The 21813-nt window shown below is 46.0% G+C and overlaps 1 protein-coding gene across 7 annotated transcripts in view; it reads right to left on the bottom strand.

The window, feature by feature from the left end:
• TACC2 (transforming acidic coiled-coil containing protein 2) overlaps window positions 1-21813 on the bottom strand; it is a 984629-nt gene that overhangs the window by 478263 nt on the left and 484553 nt on the right. The window contains exon 1 of one of the 7 annotated variants that reach the window (XM_069611975.1): window positions 1731-1877. The exons of the other annotated variants lie outside the window; for them this stretch is intronic. The gene's annotated coding sequence lies outside the window, so the exon portion shown is untranslated. Of the gene's footprint in view, window positions 1-1730; window positions 1878-21813 lie in introns of those variants that run through there. 7 annotated transcript variants of the gene reach the window in all.

Raw genomic sequence — 21813 nt, 5'->3', positions numbered from 1 at the left:
ACCATCCGGCAAGCATGGGAGAGGGGCAGCTGCCTTCCCCCGAAGCCTGCTCCCCTCTCCCCCACAACACAGAGACATGCAGTCTCTCCTCACTACAGAGCGCAGGAAGGGTGAGGTGTGAACAACACCTCACCCTTCCACAAAGCAACAGGGAGCTAATCAACCAGAGGAAACCAACAGACCTGCCCCCCCCCCCTCTGGGGGCCAGACAGTCAACTACAGCCAGCCTAGGGGTCGATCAGCCCCCACAGCTACACACCAAAGACCCAGGGCCACCCCTCGGTCTCATATAAGAGCTGCACAGCTCTCAGAAAAATACAAACTGTTTGTGGACCCTGAACGGGGACCCAAACAGTCAGGAGGTTCGCTGTTCACTCAGCATCCTCCACTCTCTTTCTTCTTTTCCACAAAGCCCTCCCACCCTAGAAAAGAAGGGAGAAGAACAAGGAAGAGAAATACAGGACACTAGACGGTGACCACAACAAGTCGTGGGACAAGAAGGTGGCACGGGCCAGAGGGGGTAACCTCAGGACCCGGTGCCCAAAAGTATGCTATTATTAAGATATGCGATTATTGTTATTGTTTCCATAACCATATCTGTAACAATAAAATCCTACAGCACTTGACAAACGTGTGGTCTAACCTTTCTCTGGGGAGGGAAAGGGTCCCAGTAACCCACAACCAGCGTTAGGAAAAGCACTAAGGTAAGTTGAGCGCATATGGGTCCAGCAGTTACCTCCTGTCATACACTGCCTGACATGCTGCACTGTCATGTGTGCTCATACTACCTACACACTAACACTGTGGGAAATGTGCATGCTGTGCATACACACAGAGCCACGTATAGATCATGATACAGGCTGAGTGACACACGTGTCACTATGGACACACCTATGGACATACAAACTTGGCCACCGCCTTATTTACGCATATTGTCACAAGCAGGCAGATTCACTATCTGACACTACTCGTGTCAGGCCTAGCAGCTCTGTCACACCTGCTCACTTCACCACAAAGTCTCCCTCTGCACACACCCTCCAACTGTCACACACCTGCCCACGTGCTAAGGAGTGTGTTTCACAGCCTGGCATCGTTACACTGGTTAGCACTGTCCCGTGTGGTCGGCTACTGGGGCACACACTCCTTCCCCTGGCACACACCTTCGCACTGCAATGCCCACTGAAAGCGTCAAGTACAGAGGTCCACACTGCCACACAGGCTCGCCGGTCACCATGCTACACTAGCACACGCACACTGGCACACTGCGTGAGGCTGCTGTGCACACTCACTCCCAGACACAGGAAACGTGACATGCTCATTCACACATGCACGGACATGAAAGCCTGCGTCAGAACTCGCTTAGGCAAACACGTACTGTAACACTTTTATACATTAACAGCGCTACACTACCACGCTCCCTCCCAAACGACCGACAGGCAAGCTGCCTAGACTTGGACACATACTCACACTCCAGTCTCCTACTTCCATCGGTCCTAGTCTTCTTCACTTGGGTTCCTGTCGGGGGAGCAGCAAAGTTTAACAACAAGCGCACGCAGGATGTCACATCCTTCAGAAGCCCACGCCTCCTCCACCGCCGTTTCCCCTCCTCCTTCCCCCTCTTCCTCGCCCCCCTTTCTTTCCCCTCTCCCCCCTTCCTTCTTCCACCTCCCAGAAGTCCCTTCCTTCGGGGGTTCTCTGAGCTATGCGTGTTAAAGTTGCTTCCCACTTACCTCGGAAGGCGGGGAGCTGGCGCCCAGAAGCTGAGCCGAGGCCGGGCTCGTGGACTGGTGTCCTTGGTGCCCGGGCTCCTTGCTGCCTGCCCTGGGTGGGGAGGCTCCTCCCAGGCTCTCCGGAGAGGCGGCTGCTGGTCCCAGCGCCCGGGAATGCTCTCTGGCACGCCTAGGCTCCCAGCCTTCCAGTCTGCTGGGGCCTGCCGGGGGTCTGCCAGGGGTGGGGGCCGGCTGTGGGTGCCAGAGGAATTGGAGGCGTGCACGCCTGCCTGCCCTACACCCCACTTTCCCGCGTGTGACTGGTTGGGACGTGTATGTAAATAATTTGGCGTGGGCATTTAGAGGGTGGGGTAGGCCAGGTCTGTGGCTCAGTGGGCTGATGCATGCACGGAGGCATGCACGGATGCATGCACTGATGCATGCGCTTCTGGCATCTGTGTCTGAACACATGGTCACAGCAGGTCAAGTCATGGCAGCTCCACTTCTTTCATCCTTCCGTGGTTGATACAATGAGTACCACTGAACTGGTTTACACAAAATATTTGCCATCTCTCTATAATGCGAAAAGAACCCCCTCACCTCCCCATCCCCTGCTATCTATTTATAGCGCCAAGAGACGCTGCACCGCCTCCAAACCCAGGAATGCAAAAACACGTGTTAACAGTTGGTGTGATTGCCAATGGTTAGGTCTGGGGGTGTAGATTGTGCGGGCAAACAATGTTGGTGTACTTGTAGATGTGGGGTGAGACCTCCGCTGGTGTGCACGTGGTTGGCAGAACTAGAAACATGAGCTGCATGGTTTTGGAGGACATAGTGAGCGTGTTGGAGTGACATGGTTCCTGCAGTGGTGGGTGTGCATGCATGCATGCATGCATGCATCATGGCTGCCGTGTGCACGTGGTTGTCAGAATTAGAAACAAGAGCTGCATGGTTTTGGAGGACATGGTGAGCGTGTTGGAGTGACATGGTTCCTGCAGTGGTGGGTGTGCATGCATGCATGCATGTATGCATCATGGCTGCCGTGTGCACGTGGTTGGCAGAATTAGAAACATGAGCTGCATGGTTTTGGAGGACATGGTGAGCGTGTTGGAGTGACATGGTTCCTGCAGTGGTGGGTGTGCATGCATGCATGCATGTATGCATCATGGCTGCCGTGTGCACGTGGTTGTCAGAATTAGAAACAAGAGCTGCATGGTTTTGGAGGACATGGTGAGCGTGTTGGAGTGACATGGTTCCTGCAGTGGTGGGTGTGCATGCATGCATGCATGTATGCATCATGGCTGCCGTGTGCACGTGGTTGTCAGAATTAGAAACAAGAGCTGCATGGTTTTGGAGGACATGGTGAGCGTGTTGGAGTGACATGGTTCCTGAAGTGGTGGGTGTGCATGCATGCATGCATGCATGTATGCCTCATGGCTGCCGTGTGCACGTGGTTGTGGCATCTGTGAGAAGGAGGGAAAATATTAACCAATTGTCTCCTTTTCATTCAGTAGAACCAGTACTAAGCAAACGAGCCACACCCTAAACACAGCTGCCCAAATACATAAACTGCACATGTGAACGTGTCTGAATTATTTAGCAGTGGTCACGTGCCGATTCCTAGTGCAGCCTGAGCCTACCACTACTTTCCATGGCCTCAGCCAATCCAAATGGACGAGTGTGCTGCAGGTGTCAGGCTCGCTCAAGATATGCTAGAGCAAGGCTCTGCAAGTGGCTCGCCAGATGTTCTGTACTAAAACTGCCATAATCCCTCACTGTTCACTATAATGGCTAGGGCTAATGGGAGTTGTAGTCCAATGCATCGGGGAAAGCCAAAGGTTGCAGACCGCCTTAAAAGTGGAGCTCTGTTGGGTGATCGGAGAAGGTGGGTGCAGTTTGGTTAATTGCAAGGAATTATGTGCAGCACCTAGTGCTTTAAGTGGTGTGCACAATTGAGCTGGGGCTCTTACAGGGACGTGGCCGACAAGGGGCATGCCCCTCAATTAAGAGGCAACACTTATCTCACCCACACCCCTTTTCAGCCACGCCCCCGGGAGAGCCCTGGCCCAATTTCGCAAAAGCTGCATGGCCTAACAGGCTGCATTCAGGTAAGTGTTGCTCATAATTGTGGCGCTGACCCCCTGCCAGGTACCCCTTCGCATCCATCATCACCCCCACTCCTAGGGTGCTAGGGAGATGATCACCACAACAAAGGTGTGCTTGGCAGGGTCGGCGACACAATTATAGAAAATTAGAGGCTTTTTTTTAAAGCCTGACACTCTCCCTTATACTCAAGAGCTTCAAGCTTTGGAAAATCAGGCGTTGGCTTCTGGTGGGCTGGGGCTGCCAGAGGACCTTAGGGAGCCCCGGCAGGGCCCCGTCTCAAACACAATTTTCAGAGGCTGCTGGGGCTCTGCCCCTGCTAGCCCAGGCCAACTTAAAGCCCTGGCTGCACCGCTTTTGCCGGGGTGCCTATGGCCCATGGAAGAGTTCTGTACTCGTGTGTGTGTGTGTGTGTGTGTGTGTGTGCACCACTTAATTGCCAACCTTTTATGCAGCTTCTTTCCCTTATATGTGGCTTGCAAATATGTCGTCATACGTCGCAATACTGCTTTCGACAACGATCCCTCCTGCGGCCAAGGCATACGTGTTTTATTAGTTTTGCCTCAAACCCATTCGCGATGATACTCCCTTATGTTTGCTGTGTTTCTCTGCAATGTTGTAGAGGAGCAGCTGTGAACATCTGCACAAGATCCCGCCCCCTACGTCCCCTGTATTGGAGACATGAGAATGCGCCTTGCCTAACATCAGCTATTGTACCAATACCGCAGCGAGTATTTGAAAGAAGATACCCATTGAGATAACCCTATTGAATGTACCCTCGAAGTGATGACAACCTGCAGGATGAGCTCCCTGAAGGACTATGAGAGAGAGCTAAGCAAATGACTGATGACGTCATAAGAAAGTATGCACGACGTCCCGAGATAGTGAATGAAGATAACGTATGCATCCTGAAGAAACTAATGACGAAGTAAAGAACCAAGTGAACTCTGAAGTGTAAAAGAAGAAGATTACATGTGCACTAAATGTTGCAGAAAACAAAAGTTCAATGAATGTACAGCTTCTGAAGGGCAAGGTAGATCAAGCTATCATAGAAGCTAGCCATGAGTAGAAAATAGAATGCAGGCAAAGCCACCCTTGTACTGAAACTGGACATTGGCATTATGAAATAAGTACGCCAGAAATCATGAAGGGTGAATGGAAAGCTGTGTCGCAGCAGAATAGCAGGCTCGTGGAGCTGCGTGGGGAGCCTGCCTGGCTTGAAGTCAAGATCCTAGAAATCGAGGTCGGCTATCTTCTCTGAAGAACGAGTGTTCAGAGTATGAATCTTCTCACGGTAATGTGCAAGAAAGAACATGAAGGATGACAAGTTTTAATTCATTTAGAGCATTTAAAAGCTACAAAATGGACACGATCGTGGTCTCCTGTCACGTGAGCCAAGCATGGAAATAGAGCTTGAACTTGAAGTTCCGGACATGATAGCGAGTGCCCTCACTTCCGTGTATTCCCAAAGACGAGAATACTCTACAAGGCCAAGTACATAGACAATTTCATGGCAGAAGGCATGGGCGATGAGAGATGCAAGGCTAATTGGGTATGAGGTAGCTTCATGTCCTATCTCCCTGCATCTAGATCTGGGCTTGTGTGCTGCCAAATGTACCGAATGTTGCAGACATGGCACAAGTTTACCAACCAATTGTATTAGTCTGTATAACAAAGGACCTTATAGCTTGTAAGACCAATCAGAAACTGTATCTGATGTTTCTGAAATGACATGTTTTAAGAGGTAGGCATAAATTGTCCACTTGATATCAGACAGCCAATAACAATCCTAGCTCCTATAGAAGTGAATATCTAGATGTTTCCCTTAACCAATCCCGACACTTTATACGTTTTTCACTATTGCCACATAGTATGATGTCTCTCTGACGCATTATCAGGTATAAGAATTGTTTTTTTCTGGAAATCATTGAGAGATTGAGCGTATGTCAGTTGATGTTCGTTGTAACCTCCCTGTTTTAGATAATATTTAATAAAACAGTACTTTGCCATCTTCGTGAGTTGGTTCGGTTATTTGGACTCTGAATTATTCTGGTGTAATCCCATCCATTACATATGCATGTTCCAAAGGGCCATAAACTCAATCTCCTGCATAGGTGTAGAAGTGGAGCGTCTCCCATGGCGACAAGTCGATTTCAACTGTCTATACTTACCGGAACATTTTATTTGCTTCTTTGTTTTGTCAAATATACCGCACTGATTTCAGAAGGGTTTTGTGTCCAGTTGGCTTTCTCTCTATGGCTCGTGCAGTCTGACTCCCTCCACCCTGCCCCACCCCTACACAAGTTGATTTTAGATCATCACTCTAGTTCTGAGCGGATTTAGATACCCTTGTAAAAAAATGTTTGCTTGGCCATAAATCCTCGCTGAGATCGAAACATTTGCAAAAGCTGGCCCTACAGTTTAAAATTGCCACCATTGTGGGTTACTGTACAGAGCTGTAATGCATGGGTTTCCTGCATCTGCAATGGTCCTGAAGTTTTTTTGGTTTTCTTGTTATGTGTTTGAGTCAAACTGCCATCTGCCACTTATCTTACCAAAAAAGTTGATTGGGGCTGTGAATGATACCATATGGAATTGCGTGCACTGGATTTGGGTGGGGTGGAGTAGAAGGGCTTTTTTGTGGCTGCCCCCCGCCCGCCACTCTTGCAATGCTGGCTACTCCCCTGTCAACCCCTTTACACTATAGAGACAAGTATCACATAATCACAAAGGATCAGAAAGGGCTGCTTCATCTCTCGGAGCAGCCTGCCTGGGGGAGGTCATTCCTGATGCTGTTATTTATTTATTTATTTCTATTAGTTTATTAAAACCTTATACAATCATCAAACATCAGCACACATATAAAAAAGGGATTACTGACAATAAAAATACAATACATTCCAAACTCATTATATTAATTCCTAAAAACCATGTTCAAATATCATTCGTTAATACATAAATGTTAATATCAGATAAAAATCATCCATCAAGTTTGAAATCCATTAAAAAAAATGCCACTGCAATTACCACCCAAAATTCTATGCCAAAAGGAAGTTTCATTTAAAAAAAAACTGGGTCATGTACAAGCTTCTTTTTTTTTCTCCCCCGTAAGAATAAGATTTAACCGCAGTCTTAAAAAGTCGTCATTGTGCGGCTGTTCGGTCACGCAAGTAGGGAGGGTGCCGATCTCTAATTTTCGAGGTAGAAGTCATTATTCGTTTTATAAATGCTTCTCCCATCACACCCATCACACCAATCAGTGTGCCTTATTACATTTTTTGGCTGCATCCGGATTTGTTAAAAGCAGGTCCAGCCCATTTAGTAAGGGCCTGAGTGCATTTATGTTTGAAATTAGATGACCCCTCATGCGAAAGATACTCCATTTCCTTTCCCATCAGATGGTATATGGAATTTGTAGGTCCTACCAGCAGCTTTCTATATAATGATAGTGCTCTCCAAATGCAGAGGTTAAAACGGGCCGGAGCGGCTGGGAGCGGTGCTCCTCTACTTTTATTTATTTCATTTTACTATTCCTACACTTTTATTTTAAAAAGAAACCATTCCGGAATGTTTTCGTTTTAAAATAAAAGTGTAGGAAGAAGTTGAAACTTGCACTTCAGTGCAGTGCACTGAACGTTCCCTTAAACAGCAGGCACATTGGTTTGCGGGTTTGTATTGAGCATAAGAGGGGGCTTGCTTATGGTGACATTTTGCTGCAATAGCTCGCAGTTGGGTTCCAAATTGGGTTCCTCTATCCATAAGAATGTTTTTTTGTAAGGTCCTATGTGTAATTTTCATTAGTGTGAACCCCAAACATTTAGTCGACTGGACCACAGTTATCTGATCAGTGTTCATCACCCAGGTAAATGTAGGCGCTGTTCGACAACCTCTGTTAAAACATAAAATATTTGTTTTGCCATGTTCACCTTTAATTTATTATGCACAGGATACATAGGAAATTAATCGTTGCAGGCCCACCTGGGTCCTTTCCATTAGAACAACGTTGTCGGCATAACATAGCCATGGACACCTTTCTTTACCGATCTTAAGGGGCTATATAAGAGATTGAGTTCAGTGAATCGCCCAGGTCTGAGATGAACAAGTTACGTACCCGTGATAATGCTATTTCGACTGGATGTTCCTCCCACGTGTTCCACAACTTTGATATATCCAAGTCCGCTTGCAGCTTGCTTCGGATTTTTATTTTCATCGGATTGCGCGTCGTGTGGCTTCAAGGCATGGTTTTCGACGGCCTCCATAGTATATCTTGCTGTGACGTCAACGTTGTTATATGAAACACTCGCAGTGACCATTACCTCAGTTCTAGTTTTTTCCCCCCTTTATTTCACAATTCACAGACTGTGCCATAGGAGGAGACATTCTTTGACGTGGCGAGAAAGGAAGGTGTAAGACACAGAAATTCTAGTCAAGCAAGAGGGGACGAATGCGAGGGTGAAGAAGAATACGTGGGAGGAACATCCAGTCAAAAGAACGTTACCACAGGTAAGTCACTTATTCTTCTAATGCATTGTGTCCTTCCACGTATTCCTCATCTTTGATAGAATCCCAAAGCAGTTTGTTTTAGGAGGTGGGTGCTAAGAATTTCTATTTGTTGATGATATGGAGAACAGCCTTGCCAAATGTGTCCTCCTCTCCTGATAAAAAGTCTATAGAGTAAAATGTACTGAAGGTATGGAGGGATGACAAGGTTGCTGCTCTGCATATGTCCTGCACCGACACTTATCTTTATAGAGCCGAGGAAGCAGCCACCCCTCTAGTGGAATGTGCCCTCAAACCTTCGGGCAAATCTTTACCTGCCAAAGAGTAGCATTTTGTTATACACATGACGATCCATCTGGAAATTGTTTGTTTTGTGACTGCTAAACCTAATCTTTGTCCAGCGTATCCAACGAAAAGTTGGCCATCCTGGCAAGCATTTGCTGTCCGTGTAATATAGTAACTGAATACCCTCTTAGGGTCCAGACGATGGAGTCTCTCCTCCTGTTTTGATGGGTGAGGAGAAGGATAAAAAGTTGGTAATACTATACGTTGTAAAAGGTGAAACTCTGACACAACTTTCAGAAGAAAGAGGATGATCGAACTCTTCAAACAACCTTGTAGTTGAAAAAGGATTCGAAAGGAGGCTTTGAAAACAGGGCTTGTAGCTCACTTACCCTGCCGGCAGATGTGATAGCTACCAAAAAAAGATGTTGTTTATTGTAAGAATTCTCACTGGACACAAATGTAAGGGATCAAAAGGAGCTCCCATAGGACATTTCAATGGTAGGTTTCAAGTCCAATGTTGACACAATAAAGGGAGTAGGCGGGAACACATTTGTTAGACAGGCCCTTAAGAAATTGTACTACCATCTGCACTTTAAATTACGATCCCTCATCAGGAGATCTCTTAAGAATTGACAGTGCAGCAAAGTAGCCCTTCACCGTGGCCACTTGTAAACCGGAGTGGGTCAAGGGGAGCAAGAAAGATAGAACAATGGGAAGTTTACATGTAAAAGGATCAAGTTTATTTTAGCTGCACCAGCTGCAAAACTTATTCCAATGGCAGCTGTATAGAGATTTAGTTGCTGGTGTTCGAGCCGAAAGCAACACCTCCATCACATCTTCTGGAAAGTCCCAATTCCTATATCTCACCCTTTCAGAGACCATGCGGGAAGGTTGAGAGTCCTGATCTCTGGGTGAAGAATGCAACCTCCCTCTTGCGAGAGTAGGTCCTCTCTTTAGGGAAGACGAATTGGAGGGCAGATGGTCATCTTTAGAAGGTCTAGGTACCACGTTCTCTGGGCCCAATCCGGAGCAATCAGGATCATAGTTTTCCCGAACTTCCTCAACCTCTGTATTACGTGAGGAATGACAGGGACTGGGGGAAACGCATACAGAAGCGGAAATTCCCAGTCCACTACGAACTTGTCCCCTAGAGCTCCTCTTTGGGGAAATTCCCTGGAGCAGAATGGCTTGCACTTCCTGTTGACACTGGTTCCGACCAGATCCACTTTAGGGGTTCCCCAAAGGGCGAAAATCTCCAGACGGACTCCCTGAACTAGCTCCCACTCATGGGAGATCGTACTCTGCCTGCTCAGAGCGTCTGTGGCTGGATTTTCTTCTCCGGTTAGGTGAACTGCCAAAAGAGTGATTCCTTCTCTCAGTGCCCAGAAGCAGAACTGCATTACCTCTCTGCATAGGGGCAGTGATCCCACGCCCCCTCTCTTGTTGAGACAGTGCATGGCCACTGTGTTGTCCATCATGATCAGGACACTTTCCCCCCGTATTGAGGGCAGGAAGGCCATCAGCGCTAGTCTGATTGCTCTCAGCTCCAGAAGTTTGACTTCAACTGAGATCAGTGTTCCCTTACTGAAAGCTCATTCATGTTTGCTTCTTATCCTGTGAGGGAGGCGTCTGTCACAACTGTCGTCTCCAGCCATGGTTGCCAAAAGTGTTCTCCTCTCATCACATTCTCTTGGCTGGCCCACCACAGGAGATCCTGAGCGACCTTTGTCAGGACCTGAAGAATGTCCATCATTCGGCCAGAGAATTGAGACCACTGGGCTCTGAGAGCCCACTGAAGGGATCTCAATCTCAGGCAAACCCCTGGCACCAGAAAAATGCAGGATGCCATGAGGCCAAGCAACCTTAAGAAATCGAAGGCCAGGAGACGCTGGGCACAGTGACATTTGGGGACCATCTGCGAGAGATGATGACCCCTCAACTTGGGTGGTGAAGCTTTTCCCGAGGCTGAATCCAGGATTGCTCCAATAAATTGAAGCTTCTGTGAAGGTGTCAAGTGGGACTTCTTGAAGTTCAGGGAGAAGCCCAGCTTGTGGAGGAAGTGGCAGGTGCGATTGAGATGACTCATAGACTGTTCCGGAGAACAAGCCCTGATTAACCAGTCGTTCAGGTTAGGGTAGATGTGGAACCCCTCCCTCCATAGACGTGCTTCCACCACTGCCACAAGCTTGGTGAAGACCCTCTGGGATGAGGTGAGGCCGAATGCAGAGGTCTGAAACTGCTAGTGAGAACCGCAAACCTTTCTGTGCTTCTGATGTATGGGCACAAGAAAGTAAGCAGCATGAAGATCCAATGACAACAACCAATCCTGGAGTCGAAGGGCCAAAAGGATCTGTGAAAGAGTCACCATCTTGAACTTGTCCTTCCTGAGGAACCTGTTCAAGCATCTCAAGTCCAAGATGGCTCTCACTCCTACGTCCTTCCTGGGGATTAGGAAATAGGGCAAGAACCAACCCTGGTTTCTCTCCGCTGCAGGTACCAGCTCTATTGCACCTTTCTCCAACAGGGTGAGAATCTCATATTGGAGGAGTGGATCTGGAACCAAGATAGATCTGGCTTTTCGGGAGGAAATGTGGGGGTTTCTTTAGGAATGGAAGGCAGTAGCCATTGGCTACTGTTTGTAGCACCCATGCATCCGAAGTTATGTTTCGCCAACTCTGGCGATGTTGTGACAGTCTGCTTACTACCACAAACGTGTGGGTAAGAGAGTCATTCTGCTGCTCCACTTGCAGCAGAGGGTAACTCAGCAGGTGTTGCACAGGGAGTTCTACCCCCTCTGCCGCTGGCTCCACAAGGAGCTCTCCTCTGACCCCTGTGTGAGAATTGCCCTCTTCCCATAGAGATGGAAGAATAGAAACAAAAAGGGCGTCCTCTCCACCCTTGTCCTGAGGGTTGGGGTTGTCCGATTGCCGCCCCTAAAGATTTAGCGGCTGTCCTTGAAGCTTGTAGCTTCTCCAAGCTGTTGTCAGCCTTTTCACCAAAAAGAAAAGTCCCATTGAAGGGCATGTCTAGCAAATGTGCTTGGACATTCGCCGAAAAGCCGGACTTTCTCAGCCATGACATACTTCTTACCACAGTTCTGGCAGCCATGGATCTACTTACGGAATCCACAGTATCCAGGCTGGACTGTAAAGATTGCCTCACAGCATCTTTCCTGTCTTGGACGAGGCTTAAAAACCCATCCCTTTCTTCTCCCTCCGGTATATGGTGTGCTGCAATGGCAGCTTCACCCCAAAGGGTGTGTGCGTACTTCACCCAAGCACTTGTAGCATTGGCTGATTTCAGTGCCATGCTTCCTGCACTAAACATTCTCTTTCCCAATGAGTCAACCTTCCTATCGTCCTTGTCGGCAGGAGTTGAAGGGCAAGCCGCAAACCTAGAGGATACTGCTGGGGCCTGAACCACCAGACTCTCTGGTGTTGCATGCCTGTTCAGGAAAGGAGGGTCTACAGAAGCTGTTCTGTACTTCTTAGTTACCAGTTTATTAAGAGGAGGTATGGAATCTGGCTTCAGTGAATTTTCCATTACTCTCACCCTTAAGGCAGCATGAAAGGGTAACTAACACAGCTTCCTTTACTGGACCACTATCAAAAATATTGTTAAGGTCATCAGTTTCCACAATTGCAGCAGGTTTTGACCACCCTAAATATTCTGGAACTTTACATATCACTGACCTATAGGAAGGATCAGAGTTTCCAGCCACCTCTGTGTTCCCAAAGTCATTTTCAGGAGATTTTTCCCAACTACTGGTCTCTTTAAGTGTCTCGACCAGATTTGGCATTTTAGGCTCTGGAGATATATTTTTTTCTGGGACATTGGGTGTTCCAAACTAATATCCAAATGGAGCTTGACCTTCCTCTTCATCTTACCCAAAGATGGAACCCATAGACCTGAAGAAATCTCATCGAGGTAGGGGTTTGTATGACTTGGTCGAGTCCACTACACGTTTTAAAGTCTTCAAAGGCACAGAATGCCCCGATGGAATCGAAGATGCAGAGGGTCTCGAAAACTTTGCAGAGCGGTCGGTGAGTGAGCTAACGGCTTTAAAAGCTTCAATGGTTTCAAATGGATTAAATGCCTCGATGGTGCAGGCGACAAACTCGATGGATTCGACACCTTCAATGAAGGCTTCGAGAGCGGAGATGAAGGCCTCAAGGAGGAAGATGTCCTTTTTTTCTTAAGTGTCGATGAAGACTCCTACGACTTGTGTCGAGGAGCCTCTCGTCCCGGGCTCTTAGGCGCACGGGAATGAGACACATGAGATTCCCTACTGATCTTCGTAGATGCAGAGGGGTGGCTTGACTTCCCTGACTCCTTGAGAGCGGCACTCGGTGGAGCCTGCCTCTGAAAAATGTCAAGCATTTTTAAGCAGAATTCTCCCCAGGGAAAGACACTCTATCGGGAGAGGAGGAAATAGTTGAAATAGTCGATGAGGATCTGTGACGTTACTTCGTACTTTTTCTGTGAGAAGATCGCGAGCATCGTGATCTCGATCTCAAGCATCTTTGATGTTTAGGATTCTTTTTCTAGGGGGATACATCCCTCGAGTCGGAGGACAATTTTGTTTGGACAAGTTAATGGATGGGGATTTGGGAGAGGGCTTACTGCGTCAGGTTTCCCCTTCCTTTCCCGCAAAGCCTTCACTGTCATGGATTGACATGAGCCACAGTCATCCACCTTGTGGCCTATACCCAAATACCACTGACAGATACAGTGAAGGTCTGCTATGGACATTTTTGCCCCACAGTCTGCACACCGTTTAAAACCCGTCTTCGTTGTCGAGGACATGTTCAAATGAATACTGAAACGAACTCGATTGGAGTAAAATTGCAATCGAAATTTTGCTGAGGCGATAGCTCCGAAGCACGTAGTAATGCAGAAAAAATGAAACTAAGGTAACGGTGACTGCGTGTGCTTCATATATCAGCGTCGACGTCACAGTGAGGGATGCTACAGAGGCCGTCGAAGACCATGACTCGATGAAGCACGATGCTCTGACATATGAAAAAAAATTCTGAAGCAAGTTGCAAGCAAACTTAGATGTATCAAAGATGAGGAATACGTGGGAGGCACAATCCATTCGAAGTACAGATTAAAGAGGCAGGGGTTAAAGCGCACCCCTGCCTCTGACCTCTTGCAGTCGGAATAACACCAGAAACTGCTCCCTGTGAGTCAAGTCTTAATCTTAAATTAGTCTTCAAATGCAAATATATATCAAGATGAAAAGTAGAGAGCCTGAGATATTCCTACTATCTCATTTAGCCCAAAGCTGAGATCTATCGATCATGTCAAAGGCTAAAGTAAGATCGACACAGGCTACATACAAAGGGTCTGCACCTTTCTTAGAGGCCATTTCAATAAGGCCATTTATCATCAATCCATTAGCTTCTGTCCCGATCCCCCTACTGAACCCCATTTGAGATTTGGAAGAAACGATTTGTGACATGCATTCATTACGCAATCTCTTTTAATAATACGCTTTGTTCGCGCGTTTTCTCACCTTTCTCTGCCTTTTCCTTTTCTTTTTTCTCGCTTTTTCTTGCCTTTTCATGTTTTTTTCTCTCTGCCTTCATTTTTTTCTATTGCAACCCCTCCCCTACCCTCTTACCGGCCTCCACCCCCTCCACTGCCTGTGGTTGGCCCCGCAGTGTTGTTGGCCCAACTACCTAGTCGGCAGGGCCCAGGAAGACTTTTTCACCTGTAGCAGGCCAGTGAGAGCTAGTCCTGCTAATACTGTCCCTGGGCCTGCTTTCAAGTGAGTGCTCACCCCGATCCTCCATCGTGGTCGCCCTCCCTCTCCCATTTTTTTGCCTTTTTTTATCCTGTTCCCCCTCTTCGACCTGCTTTTTGCTTTTTTCATGCTTTTTTTCTCGCCTTTTTCTGCCTTTTTCCTTTCCTTTTTTCTCGCGTTTTCTCACTCTTTTGTGCTATTGTTCTCTCTGCCTTCATTTTTTCTTTTGCAAGCCCTCCTCTGCCTTCTTCCCACCACCCACTCGCCTCGCTTGCCTGTGATTGGCTGCACCTGTTTGGGAAGGAGCAGTCTTAGGAGAGTCCCCCAGGGGAGCCCTCAGTGAAGGGCCAGAGGCAAAGGGCAGCTCCATACTGAGCAGATCCACCCAGTGTTTGCCTGTGTTCACCTGGGACGCCTGATGCAGACAACCTACAGCGACTGATAAGGTAAGTGTGGTGTGGGCCGGAAGTACAGCCATTACTGTACTCCAGTAAAACTCTGCCACTCATACTACCTATTATCATATACCTGCATGCTTTAGCCCAGCTGCGTTAGTCAGCCATATTGTGCTTTTAACCTAATTATGTAAGGTAGCTATATTTAGCATTTAGCCTAATTGTGTAAGGTAGACATATCTTACATTTTGGCCCATCTGTGCCATATTTTGTATTCATTTAGCATTTCGATTATCTGTGAAACATAGCACCGCTCTTTGTACATCGATGGAACCCAGGATGTAGACGTTGTTTGTACAGCTAACCCATTTTCTCCCCTTGCACACCACACCTTTGTAACTTAGCGGAAGGCACAGGCTCACTCAACACAACCTGCACTGACATATAACACACACTATTGCACAACACCTCTGTCATTAGAATGAAGCTACCTTTAAGGACAATAATTCGAACTGTAGCTTCTCACATAATTCTGTATCTCCTTAAACACAACCCACCCCTGTTTAGGTCATAATTTAGCTCTGCTGCACCCATTCACACGCCATTCAGACATGGGTGACTAGCAGGGTCTTGGCCACCCTCACATAATTTAATGGCTGAAATGCACACACACACATAATAGCACCTCCCACCTTCACTTCTTCCCAAATTTTGGAATCCGGTCCCTCCAAGGGCATTCAACCAACAGCAAGTTTGGACCATAAATATGGTGGAAGGCGCTATACAAATGACAAAATGAATGAAAATGAATGAATGAATATAATTTTTAAAAAATGGGATATCTACAAGGACTCTCCAATGGGATTAGTTAAATTGATTATGAGATTACAGCACAAGGTACCCCGTACTTCTACAACATAGGAACAGTAAAAACAAGCATTGTCAAAGACAACAGTTGTGGCTTGTGTGCAGGCATAGGATAGGCATTTGCCAGGCACTTGCTTTATGGTCCCCCTAGCCATAAAATGGCAACATCTGGCAAATGTTTTGATTACCTGGGAATATGCTGCCAGTGCCTGGTAAATGGCTATCTAATACCTACACACAAGCCAAAACAGTTGGCTTTTCCACTACCTGTTTTAAACAGGACTTCAGTGCAAGGACACACGTACTGCTTATTGTATCCAGTCTTTTCCCTGAAAAATGTTTCAACTAAAACATTTTTCATCAAATGTTTTTTTTTAAAAAGATTTCTTTATTGAATTTTTTCTAAATCACATCAACTTTGCATAGATTCAACAGAATTTTACAATAAGCATTTATATCCACAATTCCTGAACATCCTCAATACATATTTCATTAATACAATTCTCCTTTGCGAAACATAAAAACCATCACCACCAAATGTACACACTACTACACACAAAACAACAGACAACATGAACGATGAGGGAGAAAAAAAAAGAAGGAGAAGAAGAACTACTCTCACTGTTACCATACCTATCCTTCCCAATCTCTCTACCAAATCAACCGTACAGGTCTTCAAACGGTCCCCATAACGACAAATATATCTCTTCTTTACCTTTATTTTTCAATGAGACTTTTTCATATTGTGACAGTACTTGCAATTCCATCAACCAATCTTCAACATTAGGTTTCTTCCTTGTCTTCCAAATTTTGTGGATCAGCTCAATTGCTATCATCACAGCCCTGTCAATCCATAAGTTATATTTCCTAGTTCTCATACATCTGTCTTCACGTGAGAGCAAGATTATGTTTGCAGCAGATCTTTGTAAGCTTATTGCAAAAACTAAATCAATTCTATCTATTACCTCCTTCCAAAATGTTTGTACCCTCAGGCACTCCCACAGCAGATGTAAAAGAGTACCTTTACCAGTACCACAGCTCCAACACAAGTCATCTAATCTCAGTTTCAACTTGAACATTCTAACCGGTGTCCAATAAACTCTTCCAATAATTTTATGTCGGATTAAATGCAAATTCATATCTCCCTTCAGCTTCACGCTTACCCTTAGAATATCCCTCCAATCTTTTTTGGATATGATCTTACTCACATCATTCGCCCAAGCCTCCTCCACACCATCCCATGCTAAAAGATGTCCAACCTCCATGGGCATAAACTGCATATAAGTCTGCACACTATACTCCTGTCCCTCTAACAGTTTACTAATGTCAGGTTTCACTGCAAGTGAACCACCAGCTATATCCTTCCTCTGATTAATTAGGGCAACCAGATCCAAATATCTTTTCATTTCTCTTTGACCTAGATCATATTTACTTTGTAATTCATCAAAATTCAACAACCTGTTTCCATCCAATATATCCCTCAGCCTCAGAATTCCTCTCTTGTTCCAACTCTTCCAGCAAAGACATCTATTATTAGTTTGTAATATTTCATTATGCCAAATAGAGGCACCTGAGCTAAAACCATAACTCTGTTCATTTTCCCTAAACCATAATCTCAGGGCCTGTCTGGTTGCCACTATCGTTGGTAGTTTTAGCCTTTTATTAGGCAATCTCTCCATACTATAGATGTTTTCCAAATGAAATGGTGCACACATCTCCCTCTCCATACGCAGCCAAATCGGTCTTTAGCATATTCTTCTTTAAAATCATGCGAGCTCTATTTAAGCAAAAAAGCTTTGTAGTATTTCATTAAATCTGGATACCCAAATCCACCTTCCTCAACTCCTTGCATCAGCATGAATTTTGGAACCCGAGGCCTTTTATCAATTCCCCACAAAAAGGATTGAAAAAGTTTATCAAACTTAGACATTTGCTTTCTATATATTCACAATGGGATTGATTTTAAATTGAATGTTTCTCACTTTTTAATAATCAATGATATTTTGGGCAACACCTTATCTGAATTGTACTGTATTATTTTATTTAAATCCCCAATAATATGTATTCCTAAATATATGACACCTCCGGGCGACCACTTACAATTCCAAGATTCCAGAATACTATTATCACATGTTCTAGATAATGGAAAATCTCATTTTTTCCCAATTAACTTTGTGTCCAGATATTTTTCCTACTTCCTCAAACATTTCTTTCAGTATAGATACACATTTCTCTGCATTAGACAACAACATCATCATATCATCTGCATAAAACAATATCTTAACCTCGGTTTTCCCTACACTAATCCCTTTTATTACATCACATTGCCTGATGTATTCTGCCAGAGGCTCTAGTGCTAAATTAAACAAAAACGGTGATAACGGGCAGCCTTGACGTGTTCCCCTCAAAAGCGGAAATGACTTTGAGATCTCCCCATTAACCTGCACCTGTGCCCTAACATCATGATGGATACACTCTACCATTTTCATAAATATTGGCCCAAATCCCATTTTCAACAACGTGCATTCCATACACTTCCAGTTAACCCTATCAAAGGCTTTTTCAGCGTCAACAAAACCAACAATTCTATTTGAATCCTTTCCATAATGTGCCCCAATCACATTTAACAACGTCCTTATATTATCATATCCAAACCGTCCTCGAGTAAAACCCACCTGAGACCCATCAATCAGTTCACCTATGCAAGACTTCAATCTATTAGCCTATATGTTTATGAAAATCTTAGGTCTACATTTAACAAATAAATCGGTCTATAATTCCCGCACCTTTTATGATCCTTATTCGGTTTCGGATTTACAATGATTAATGCCTCTTTCATCGTGTCACACATTGTTCCTGATTGTAAAAAGTCATTATAGACTTCACATAAAATTGGTGCCACTTGAGAATCAAACCTCTTATAAAACTCTGCCACTAATCCATCTGGCCCAGGTGATTTCCCATCCTTCATCTGTGAGATAGCAGTATATACTTTAACAACATCAATCATAGAATCCAACATGTTTTTTTTTCCTAGATCTAATTTAGACAGAGCAATTTTATCAAAAAGGTTTCTAAGTTCTCAGCACTAGGATGTATTTCCTCCTTGTATAACTGCTCATAATAACCTCTGAAACATTCACTGATTTCTTTAGTCATATGCAAAGTAGCTCCTCCATCTGTTTGAATAGAAGAAATACATGTGTCTGTAATCATCCCTCTAAGCCTATTACCTAATAGTTTGCCAATTCTGTCACCATATTCCAAAAATCGTTGCCTAGAATAAAACAGACCATTATTTGCCAACTTTTGTACACGGTCATTCATTTCAGCTTCCAGGTTCATTAAACTAATCCTATTCTGTTCCTAATCTCCAGTTGCACAAACCTTCTGCATAACTTTAACCTCCTCCTCCAGTTTACTAATCTCTCTCTGATTTGTCCTTTGAGCATGTGTAGTTTTACATATCAACTCACCCCTTAGCACAGCCTTAAAACAATCTCAGACAGATTAAATTCCGGTTGTATCTTTATTGTCTTCAAAATAAAACCTTATAAAATATTCCAAACCCTTTGTAACTAGATCATCCTTAAGAACGTTTGCTTACATCCTCCATCTTTTGGATGTCACTCCTATGTTTTTCAAATTAATATGCATATCAAGCAAAGCATGGTCTGATATGCCACATTCCTGAATATTCGAACCCACTACCTGGTTAATCAGTGTCTTACTGACAAAAAAATAATCTATCCTTGAATATGAGTTATGGACCGGTGAATAAAATAAAAATTCTTCTTCCCCATTGGGAAGTTCCCTCCACACATCTGCTATCCCATACTTAAAAACAAAAGTATGTAATTCCTCACTAACCTTTTCACTATTGTATCTCTACATTCAGATTTCCAATCTATTTTACTGTCCATCACTATATTAAAATCACCTCCCACCAACAACACCTCACCTTGCATTTTGTCCAGTAATGATCCTAACTTATTGAAAAACTGCAAAAAATGTTCACTGAATATATGTTTGGGTTGGGTAAAGGGTTAATTATGTTTGCAAAATGTTTGGGATGGGTTTTTGAGGGTGCTAAATGAGGGCTTGGGGGTGGGGGAGGCCCCCCCAAGAACAAAATGTACAAAAAAGAAAATGCATTCGGTGAAAAAAATGTTGTTCGAAAATATTTGATGAAAAAAGTTTTGGTGAAACATTTTTGGGTGAAAAGACATGGAACCACTTCTTATAAATCAAGTGGATGAAGGCACACCTGCTTATGACATGTTTATTGCACCAGTAGCACATTTACAACTGAAATTCAGCCACCCACTCTCAGAAGACTGCTTTGAAATGGGGGGCGCTGTTGCGCACGTTGGAAATGGCCGCCTGATCTAAGAGCTCCCGCTCCACCGAGAAATCCTGAGCTAGTTTATCCGTCCAGCGCTGCCTGTTTCGGCTCGGACGGGCTGGGGAGCTGACCCGGCCGCCCGTGGGTGACCAGACGAAATCCTGAGTCCCGGGGTCCGGGATCGCCGGAGATACGGCACGATTCAGATTGACCGGCACGTGGAGTGACAGGTATCCGGAGGCGAGCTCTAGAGCAGTCTACTACAGAGCCGCGGCGTGGCCGGAACGGCTGGGCCCAAAAGGGGAGGAGCTTAGTCCCGGCTCTGCCCTGACACTCTTCTGGCGACACGATACGGCTTCTGGACTGCTGCGGTGTGGACGACTCTCCGGCCCGTACCTGCTCAAAGCCCGACCCGGCCCCGGTGGTGGTTGCCGCAGTTGCTCAGCCCCATAGAACTCTTTACAAGCCCTGCAGGGCGAGGCACCTGATGTGAATCGCAGTAGTAATACCCACACGGACGGCCAGTAAGGAGACGAGGCTGGGCGGAGAGGGGGCTCCGTGGGATGCCACGGGGTCGGCCGGGTAGCAGCTAAATCGGACCCGCAATCACCCTTGTTGAGGCGGTGGGCTCCAGTCTCCGAGTGGACGGGAAACCAAACCCCTACTGGTAACTGGAATACAGTGTACTGCACCGCCTGGAATGCCATTACTCATGGGGGAACTACAGAGGCCGGCTAAGGGCACCAAGACTCCGGGGAAGCAGAGGAGGGGCCCCATGGACGCCTACACGGGGGGTCAGGGGCAGGCCGCGTCGGCCGACGCCCACTTGGCCGACACCGAGAACCCCGCTGCTGAATCCAGTGAGAATTTGGACAACCTAACAGCTATAGTCCAAAACGGGTTTCGCTCAATAAATACAAAGCTGGATGACATAGTCTCTACCATCGGCTCCTTAAAGGCTAGAGTGGAGAAGGAAAGCCTACGCATAACGGAAACTGAAACCCGTATCAGCACTAATGAAGATGGTATCTCGCACCACAGCTGCGATATCACCCAAATTAAGGAAAGTATGACAAAGCTACAGAGCAAGTGCGAGGACCTAGAATCGCGCTCTAGGCGCAATAATATTTGTGTGGTGGGCGTAGCAGAATCTTTTGGAAAGGGCCAAATGGAGGCACATCTTGAGGCACTGCTTAAAACCCTGTTCGGACCGGAGGCCTTCTCTGAACAATTTCTGATGGAACGAGCACACCGTACGCTGGCCCCTGCACCTAAACCAGGCGCGCCACCACGCACCATAATTGCTCGGCTTCTAAACTATAGAGACAGAGACACAATCCTACGAAAAGCGAGAGAGGCGGGAACCCTCTACTATGAGGAAAGTCGCATACATTTCTATCCTGATTTCTCCTCTGGAGTACAAGCGAGCAGAAGGTCCTATGAGCCGGTCAAGAAGCTCCTAAGAGAGCGCCAGATCCCATACGCTTTAATGTTCCCGGCAAAAATGAGGCTTCAACATGCGGGCAGGGCCCATTTCTTCGAGTCCCCAGCAGAGGCCATGCATTATATTGAAACTTCCATACCCCTTCCTCCCAGAGGGGGCAGACCAGCACAAAACAACAGGCCCAGACCCATGGAATGAGAAGCACTTGCGTATTGACCCTGCGTGGGCCCGGGGCCCATATGAGTAACTGATTAAAGTACACCAGGCACTTTGGTTGGTGAAGCTGTTGGACCTGATCGGCGGCCATGTGAAGCAACATGGCCACCCGTGGAATGTTCCATAAGTTGTATGGGCTACATCGTCAAGTTGGGGGTGATGATGAGGGGGGACGGGTGGGACAGGGTGGAGGGGAGGTT

Source organism: Ambystoma mexicanum, chromosome 8, assembly GCF_040938575.1.
Source record: "Ambystoma mexicanum isolate Mex_15411 chromosome 8, UKY_AmexF1_1, whole genome shotgun sequence".
Taxonomy (NCBI): domain Eukaryota; kingdom Metazoa; phylum Chordata; class Amphibia; order Caudata; family Ambystomatidae; genus Ambystoma; species Ambystoma mexicanum.
This window is presented reverse-complemented; position numbering and strand designations above follow the sequence as displayed.